Source organism: Aptenodytes forsteri, unplaced genomic scaffold (assembly GCF_000699145.1).
Source record: "Aptenodytes forsteri isolate BGI_AS27 unplaced genomic scaffold, ASM69914v1 Scaffold97, whole genome shotgun sequence".
NCBI classification, from domain to species: domain Eukaryota; kingdom Metazoa; phylum Chordata; class Aves; order Sphenisciformes; family Spheniscidae; genus Aptenodytes; species Aptenodytes forsteri.
In genome coordinates, this window is record NW_008795036.1 from 492,013 (window position 1) to 501,308 (window position 9,296).

Consider the following 9,296-nt stretch of genomic DNA (forward strand, 5'->3'; position numbering starts at 1 on the left):
TTATCTGGTCATTTTTTCCATAAGTCTCTTCTTATACATACAAGAATTCATGCTCAGAGTAAGGGAAAACATTTTAATACTTATACATGAAATATAAATAATATATGTATTATATATTTATACTATTTTACTGTTAAGATTTAAAATAAACTGAATTAATTGTAGAATAGGGGCTTCATCTCACATTTTTTCTTCAAATGTGAAGTGTCTTTCCAAAATAAAAAGTTGTACTACTTATGAGGAGTTATATTCACTGCGCTTGCATTGTTTGTGTGGGGTGTCTCTTGCCTCTTGCATGCCAAAGCACTGCTAGATAACAGAATAAAACAAAATGCCAACATCTAGTAAGTGTCAGAAGGAATGTTGCTTTAAAAGGCATTTTAAAGTATGTTGTAACTTCAGGAAAATAATATCCAGAATGAAATTGTGAACTGTAGAATAATTTAGGTTGGAAGGGATCTTTAGGGGGTCGTCTGGTCCAGGCTCCCTCCCTGCACTGCAGCCAGGGCTAGATCATTCAGGTGGCTCAGAGGTTCTCCAGGAGAACTCTGACCATCTCCATGAAGGGGGATTTGACATCCAGGCATCTGTTCAAGAGCTGAACTGCTCTCACTTTGAGGAATAATTTCCTTGTGTTCAATCAGAATTTCTCTTGCCGCAACTTGCGACTGTTGTCTTTCGTCCCTCTGCTGTGCATCTCTGGGAAGAGCCTCCCTCTGTCTTCTCGATAGCCCCTCTTAGGTAGTTGGTGACAGCAATCAGTCATCTCCTTAGCCTCCTATTCTCCAGGCTGAACAAGCCCAGTGCCCCCAGCCATTCCTTACACAGCACACACTCCGGCCCTCTACCCATCGCAGTGGCTCGCCACTGGACCCTCTCCAGCTTCTCAAAGTATTCGCTGTTACTGGAGGGTCACAAAACTGGACAGAGTGCTCCAGATGGGACCTCACGAGTGCTGAGTGGAGGACAACAGTCATTTCCCTTGCTCTGCTGGCAACCCTCCTGTGATGCAGCCCCCCAGCCTGCTGCTCCCTTGGACCCTCAGGTCTTTTTCTGCAGAGCTGCTCCCCTGCCAGTCCACCCCCAGTCCGTCCTGTGGCTTTCCCTTCATCTTCAGACTTCAGGAGGTTCCTCCATCTTGTCGAGGCCCCACTTGAATGGTCATATTGCCCTCCATCTTCTGCTCAGTAACAACCTTCCTTTCCTTCGGTCCCTAAATGGCTGGAATAATTTTCATTAATTTTAGTTTAAAATATCATTTTTCTTCTTCCCTTTTTTTTTTTTTTGGTCTTTGATAAGGAAATCATTAACTTAAAAATAGCCTTACTGTAAAAGTTCAAATGTGTCATGCTCTCAGTTTTACCTATATTTTGTTTTTTAACAGATAAAATATGGAAATGAGATTCTGAGCACATTCAGTCTTTTTTTAATAAGCGTACTATGCTGTCAAAGATCTGCTTTGACTCATAATGTAGATTTTCAAGAAAGATTGACAACTGATCCCCAAGCAGACCTTTCGAGATTAACATTTTACGAGATTTACTTTGGAAAGAAAATGTGTCTCAGCAACATATAGATTCAACTGGCCTGTAATTTACATAGTGTCTGTTTTCACAACTGCCAAACCAGAACAAACCAGAAGAAGTGTAAGTATTAACACTTAGAAATACCAATATGGACATTTTAAAGTCCCAGTCTCTGCTTTGTCTGTCTAATTTGTCTTCCAGGGAAAGATTTGGTCTGTTTGAAGTACGGCATGCTGGTTTATACTTACATCTTTTGACTGCTTTTTCACTCATTTACCATAGCCAACAGGGTTTTTTTTGACCTTTTTAGCGTATGATACCATATGTAGGTATTCATAAGGAAGGGTACCTTAATCCTGTGTAAATGCAATTCACAGCTTTCTGGTCCAGCAGAAAAAAAATCCTGCGTATCTGTGTGTAAAACAAAACACACAAACACAAACAATAGAGGAAATCAACCTAAACAAGGGATTTATGATTGTGTCATGGGATTACTGAATTATGTAAAATTGGGCTACAGGAAATCCTGATATGAAAGGAATAGTATAATGGTCTCTTCATTATACTGACTATTAAGAAATTGAATAGATCCTAGATGGATAATAATCCAGGCCTGGTTTTTTACTGTATATTTTTAACGATCTTTGCAGCAGTGTGTGCCAAATCTTTGAAGGTTTCTGTTATTCGAGGGTGGAGGGAGGGTTAGGTCGCTCTTGTGAGAGCAAGCATCAGTTCACCATGTATGCTGCTAGAAGCTCACTGCAGGTAGGGACTAAATTTCTACAGTGGTCAGAGAGCGCCATGCCATGAAATTAAAAAAGGGAGTTAAGGGATGGCTGGGAAGTAGCTGAAGCTTATGGTATTTAAAGGGTGTTCTGCATTGCTGGGCAGAAGTAAAGACCAAGAGGGTGTTCAAGCAGGGCACAGAGAAGCTTGTAGATTTGAAATCTACTTTTCTTGCCCTTATCTCCCCAGTGCTATAAAGGTATTTTAAAAAAGACACCAAAAAAACTAATGAAGATTCAGCTCTAGTCGAACAGGTAGAGAAATCACTTTGAAATCCAGGTTTTCTTAGTTCAGGTTTCATCTGGGAGGAATTGCACATGAGGGAAGAAACGTCAAATGAAAGGTAATCCTTCATTTGACATGGTTATCTTCTTAACTGCAATTGCAACACCCCTGCTATTTCAATTCACCTAAATTTATTCTATCAAGCGTACACTTATCCATCTGTGTGCATTTCACACAGTTTGTTTTATTCTAGTGTTTCCATTTTACATTTGTAAACAGATGTGCCAATAAACAGGTGAGTAGCTGAGAAAGCTTAGTGTTGCTGTCGGCTACTGGGAAGGGGTAGCAAGCAGCACTCTCTGTGAGGCCAGGCCGGAAAAATACATTCGTGAGCAAATCCCAGATGGGCACAAATGCAGCAGCCTGATCTGTTGGTTGGAAACGCTGGCCTCTCTCCATAGCCAAGCCCACTCCGCAAATCTGTAATGCTTTTCCCTTCCTTTTTTTTCCTCCTTTCTTTGAATCTACCGTGGTTCTTAAGCGCGCAGAACTTCCAACAAACCACCCTGAAGCCTGAAAACAAAAAGGAGCCTTGAAATGTGTTCTGATCTCTGGGGACCTAATTAATTTACTGATAGCAGCAAGTGCTCTTACAGCCTGAGCTCGTTTCAAACGTGTCACATCATTTTACTAAACACGTTTTCTTTGTTACACTTAGTAGCCCCTAATAAATGAGTTGTACATTCTCATTTCTTATTTATTAAAACCACCTCAAATTTTTGTTTGGTTTAATTATAGCACTTTGTACTTTCCTGAAATTCAAATGCTTTTCTGTTTAACTAATGGTGTTAATGAACGATATGCATGAAACTTCTAAAAGCATGTTGTCACAGCAAGATGGTGCCTTTTTTCTTAGGATGTCAACTCTCTGATGACGGGTGACAAAATTAAGGGTTTTTTTCTGTATACCCTAGTACATCAGGAAAACACCTGAATACGTCCTGTTGACTTTCCAGGGCTAAGCGAGAGAAAAGATCTGTTGAGGACACTGAGCAGCAACCCTCTCCAGCAAGACATCAACTTGGAGAATTAGCTGCCTGTTTCAATCCTTTTGGTTAAAACCAATAGGGAGGGTATTGTGAAAAAAATACAGCACTCTTGTAGTGCTCTGACTCCTTTTATCCCAGTGTGACTTTTACAACAAGCTGTTACAGCAAAAACTTGAAGCACTCATTCACTTTCTCCTGGTATGAAGCGTCAAGCACTTTCAAGATGTCCTTAGTACCTGATTCTGTTAAGTGTCTTTTCCTTAAGTGACTCTCTTCTTCTGAAGGTTGTGCTGATCAGCCACACATCAGGCTGAAGGCACCAGTTGGTAGTTTTTCTTCATTTTCCTGGGGCACCAAGCAGGATCATGTTGTCAAACACATACAAAAGCCAACAGCAGAGCGACGGTGAGGCTCAAGCTGTGGAGTACTCGCTCGGCTCCAAGCGACGGTGGCAAAACACCCTGTACCAACAGTAGGGCTAAGATTTTGCCATGGTCTTGACTTGTATTGGGATACGATGATTGATTTACCCAACGTGGCACGGATTTGGCAAGCCTGAGTAAAGGCTGGCACTTTCAAAAAGCAACTGAGGGAACAGAGAAGACTCTTCTTGTAGGGATTTTTTTTTTCTTTCATGCAGACTTTGCTGTGCTTATCCTCACTTTTATCAGCTCAAGATCAGCTTCACATGCTAATTTATGCTTGCATCACTGCTGGACATCAGGCAATTGTTCCTGGAAGTTACTCCAAAAAGCAGAAAAAAATAACTGAGAGCTAGGAGAAAGACACTATGAAGTTTAAAAGTACTCTGACATTTTTGTTTTGCAAGCTTTCAAAATAATCACTTTTCTCTTTGTGAAAATTTGCATGATTTTGGATTTTCTTTTGCAAGATCCTTCCTGATTCACTTGTGGGGTCACTCCCAAGGAATAAACATACCTGTCAGAGCGACATTTGCCTGAGAGACAGGGCTCAAGCTTCAGCGCTGCCTATCCACGTGTGACGCCAGGAGTGTCACTGACTGTGCTCTGCAGGCTGACTGCTCACCTCATCTCTTGTTGTCCCAAGTTCACCCTCCTGGTCTGCTTGCGGCACGGAAGCAACTCAGACCTAGGTTTGAACCTCAGTTTTTCCACACTAGAAAGTTAAATACAAGATGTTGTTCTGCAGTTATTTATGACTGACATCATCATATGCTATCGTCTCCTTGGATTGTGTCAGCCATCCAAACTCAGACCAGCCTTCAGCATTTGTGAAAATATACTGAGGGGTCAAAATAGCAGTGTTTAAGAGGTTCAAGTCAGTTAATTTCTCACCTAAGAAATTAAGTTTCTATATCTGAGTAGTTTCCTATTCTTACAAATACTGTTGTGTGATAGGTACTATTGTATTCTTTTTTTCTTTTTTTTTTTTTCTTTTTTTTATTGCAAACCAGCCATTTTGGTACCTTGTAATTTCATTGTGCGCCTACCTGCTCACACCAGAAAGCACATGCTTACAGCACGCCTCATTTTTATTTCTACTGGTAATTAGGGATGAAAATGCATCTTGCTTCTGTTCTTTTCTATAAGGAATAGAATGAAAATATTACCTAAAAATCAGTGTTAAAAATATTTAAAGCTAGAATCAAAGCTGTGATGTTGTCTCAACAAATGCAGGATAGAGTTTTAATACATCCTTAAAGTGAGTAGAAGTGAGGTGGAAAATTCTGTTCAAAATGCCTTTTTTATATGGATTAAAATCCTAACCTAAACCTTGCTGATATAGGCTTTCCAATGCTTCCCGTTTTATAAAATCGTCTTCTGTTGCATATTATTTCCCTACTCTCCAATTGTATATTCTAATATTTTCATGCTGGGTACGTGCTCACATGGAATTGTATTTTATTTTTTAAAAGTTTCAGGTGAAATTGTGTAGTCATGGGTAAGAAGGTAAGAGGCTAAGACCTGCAAGAGGCTAAGATGGGAAGCATACCTCTCGTGCTCAGGGCTGTGTCCTAATTGCCCAGCATGTTGTGGGCTTCCAGAGAACAAAATGTAGCAATACGATCAAAACCTTTGCATTCCTTTGCCCCTGAAGCTAAGTTTTCAGGCTAGTGCCCGTAGCGGGCTGGTGGCCACCAGGGCTACCGTTCATCAGTCATTCGGGTCAAGTCGTGCTGGAAAGTGTCCGTAGCCGCACGGCCGAGCTCGGGGAGCTGCACGTGGCATTGCTCTCACAGACCACTGTACATGGACACAGTGCTGGTGGGAGCTGAGGCAGAAATGAGAATAAGTGCTTAAAAGGCAGGATATTTTACAATCAGGGTCTACTCTTTCTCCTCCTGGGTGCCCCTCTTGTGCTCCTCTCCCATATCCCCGCTCCCCTTCACGATCTCAGGTTTTTCCTGCCCTCCCTTCCTGGGCAGCTCTCCATGTTGTCCTGGGACTTCAATTCTGTGTCCAGTTTCAGTCAGCTGTGAAGAAAAACAAAGCCCACAGTCCATGATGCCTCACACAGATTTTCTTGGCTGCAAAACACAGCCCCCCTTAAGAGTTCTGCCCTTTGGGGCCCCACTTTTAGCTCATAAAGTCTGCTGCGTCTTCTCCCATACTTTGTGTGCTGCTTGTATGGTCCGTGGGATGGTTCAGCCCCATGGGCTGTGCTTGGTAGTCTTGGGCTTTCACTTCTGCCTGGCTTTAGGCTTCAAACTGGCTGGTGGGGGGAATTTGTTCCCCTCAGGAGGCTGGATCTTCTGTCATCTCCTCCTATTGTCTGCCCTCTGTAGCTCTCTGACTTCAGGATGTAACATATTTTCCGTATTTCATAGCGAGTTCGTTTGGGGATCTTCCAGTACTTTCCTGAGCTGCTTTTTTGTTTCAGTCTGTGGTGGTGGTCCTGTCCTCTTGCAGGGACTCAGCTGCCAGTTTCGATGTGTTTGATGTGCAGCATCAGAGCAGCAACTTGCTCTCCCACAGTTTTACCTTCCTTCACAAACACTGAGCAGTTAAAAACAACTTCGTTTTCATGTTTTCTCTCGAGAGCAGCATTCCCCACATTTCATTGCTCCTGTCTCACAATTCAGCGCTTCCAGCAGGCCTGGCTGTATTTTGGGTCTAGTGCCAACTGTCTATGAGTGAGGACAACTTCACTGCACCCCACACGGACTCTCTGACAGGTACAGGTTTCTAACGTGTGCTCCTGGCTCCCTCTCTGCCACCCTACTGCACCCGCAGAGGCCCTGCTCCCTTCAGAGCATCATCCCCCAGCTATGTCCTCACCTTAACTCGTTCCCTTTCAGCCCTCTGAACGGCTTCAGGCTTTTATGTTGGAATAATGAAGCATAATAGTCTCAGTTCTTTTAAGTACATCAGTCCGGTTCAACTGTTCATTATCCCACAGTGTATTTAAACCAGCTGCTTCTACATGCCAGACAGCTGTACACCAGTAACTGAATGGCCAGGTGAAGGCCAGGTATACCATTTGGCATCATGGTTGTAGGAGAAGTAGCAGCTAATGGCACCAGGCAGGTGGATGTGGTGGGGTGAACGTCCAAAACTGAACCTTTGAACTCCCAAGCTGCAACCAGCACAGACTGGTTGTAAATTTTGGGTAATGTCTGGGCTAAACAAAAGCATCACATCCTGAATCCCCAGGAGACAGAATCAGCAGCTGGGAAGCTGGTCGCGCAGTGCACTTCTGCAAATAGGCTATTTAGACTGGGAAACCAAGGGCCTGGGCTCTGCAGAGAAGAGGTGTCCCGAAAGGCAGTGCCTTTGGACAGAAGAAGGGGGGCTGGAAGGAGAACGGCACCAATCCTGGAAGCAGGGGCAGATCCTGGAGATCAGAGGACAGGCATGTGTCCCAGCGGCTGGCCGGGTCTGTCTGGCCAGCGAGGGCCTTACTGGAGCTTTGGTGTGCCTGCAGCCCTCACGCCTGCGGGCAGAAAGCACGTACATCTGCCAGCTGGTCGGGGTCTGTTGTGCCAGAGGGGCCCCGCCTGGGATTTGGTGTGCTCACAAGACTCCAGCAAATCCCAGTATCCAGACTGGCAGCGGGCGAGCGTTTCACTCACTCCCACCCCTGGCAGTGACCAGCTCTGTCCTGCTCCAACGACACAAAGCAGCTGCAAGCCTGTTGCAGCTGGTCAGTGGGCTTCAGATGCTTCACGCTGCCCCAGCCCTTAGGGACGTGTCACAAGTCTCCTCTTGTGGATTTTTTTTTTATTTTCCTACTTTTAGATGTAAATTTTAAATGATAAAAAGAAATTTTTGTACATTGAAGAGATGGTTAGAGCTGAGACTGAGAGTGTTTATCAGAAAAACAGGGCCAGGAATTCACAAATACCCCCAAACCAAGCATTTTGCAATGCCAAGAAAGTAAGCATTTAACATTAGATGTTAAATCTGAACACAACAAAGCATGAAAATGTAAGCAGTTTCCAAGCAGTTCCAACTCCAGCCTGTAATGTTACCATGAGAAAGAAAAAATTATTTTCAAAAGTCACCTTATTTGTCACCAGGAATGACAAAAACCAACAGTAATTATGATGCTACAGACCTTGGATGGTGACTACAGACAGAATTAGAGCTGTTTGGGCATAGAAATACAGATGGAATTGGTCCGGAGGTACATATGAATGTGCTCAAACTTGACAAGGATGGGCGCACGCAGGCAGCGGTGATCCCTGGGAGCTAAGGCTGAGCGAAGGTGTCCATAAGCACATAGCCAGTGTCATACAAATGAGGACTAGCTCTCCGCTCGTTTGTGTCAATAAATGTGCACAACCGCTGAGCCGTGAGCCTTTTATTTGCATATAGTAAATCCTAATAAACCCCTCATTAGGCTTATTAGGCTCATGTGGGAGCGTGTAAACAAAATAGTACTTGCTTTCCTGGGTCTAAGGTTTACAACCATTACCATTTCTAGTAAGAAAAATTATCGTATGTTCATCATGTTGATATTTAGCAGCTTCATGAGTACTTTGAGGTAGGTCCCTAAGTTGTGTGGAGACTAGTACTGGGGCAGTTTTTCACTGTCAGTAGATGCACTTAAAAACCCGTTTGTGCTAGAGATGTTCTTTTGTCTAGCAACAATCTGAAGTTCACGGGCATGAAATATTACTGGGAAAATTAGCATCTTTAAACTTACATAACAAAAGGTGCCCATGGACAGAGAGGGAGAGGAAAAGGTATGCTGGCTGTCTTCACTGTTTCCGCAGCATGGAATTAGGTTCTGCTGTGAGATTTGTTACTGACTTGAGGCACGCATACATCTATTTAATCATTTAATTGTACCTGGAACAGCTGGAAAGAACATAAAAACCTCGGCAAGTTGGTAGCTTGGGGTTTTTTCCTACCCTGTGTCTTACAAGACTGAATCAAGATGAAGCTAGCAGCAGCTCCTAGCAGTCAGACCATGTGCCCCCTGTGTAGAGCTTTCTGGCAAGGAGAGGACTGTCCTCTCCACTGCCACCTCCTCAGACGATGCAGAACAGCTCTTCCTGCTCTCACGGCATCAGGAGGAGCTCGATGGAGAGCTGGACCGGGTGCCCGCCACGTCTCCCGTTCTGCAGCCACACTCCTTACTTTTCCCAGTCCAGAGGTGGAGCGGAGCTTGCAGAGCAATGTGAAAGATACACAGAAACTTTCACTCAAAAACAGAAGTTCAGTTAAAAAGTAGAATATTAATTATAATAAACGGGGGGGGGGGAGGGGATTGGAAAGTTACA

At 43.6% G+C, this 9,296-nt stretch overlaps 1 protein-coding gene across 1 annotated transcript in view; it reads left to right on the forward strand.

Annotated features, from left to right (window-relative positions):
- The window catches only part of TMEFF1 (transmembrane protein with EGF like and two follistatin like domains 1), a 55,663-nt gene that overhangs the window by 34,163 nt on the left and 12,204 nt on the right, over positions 1-9,296 (forward strand). The gene's annotated exons all lie outside the window — the stretch shown is intronic.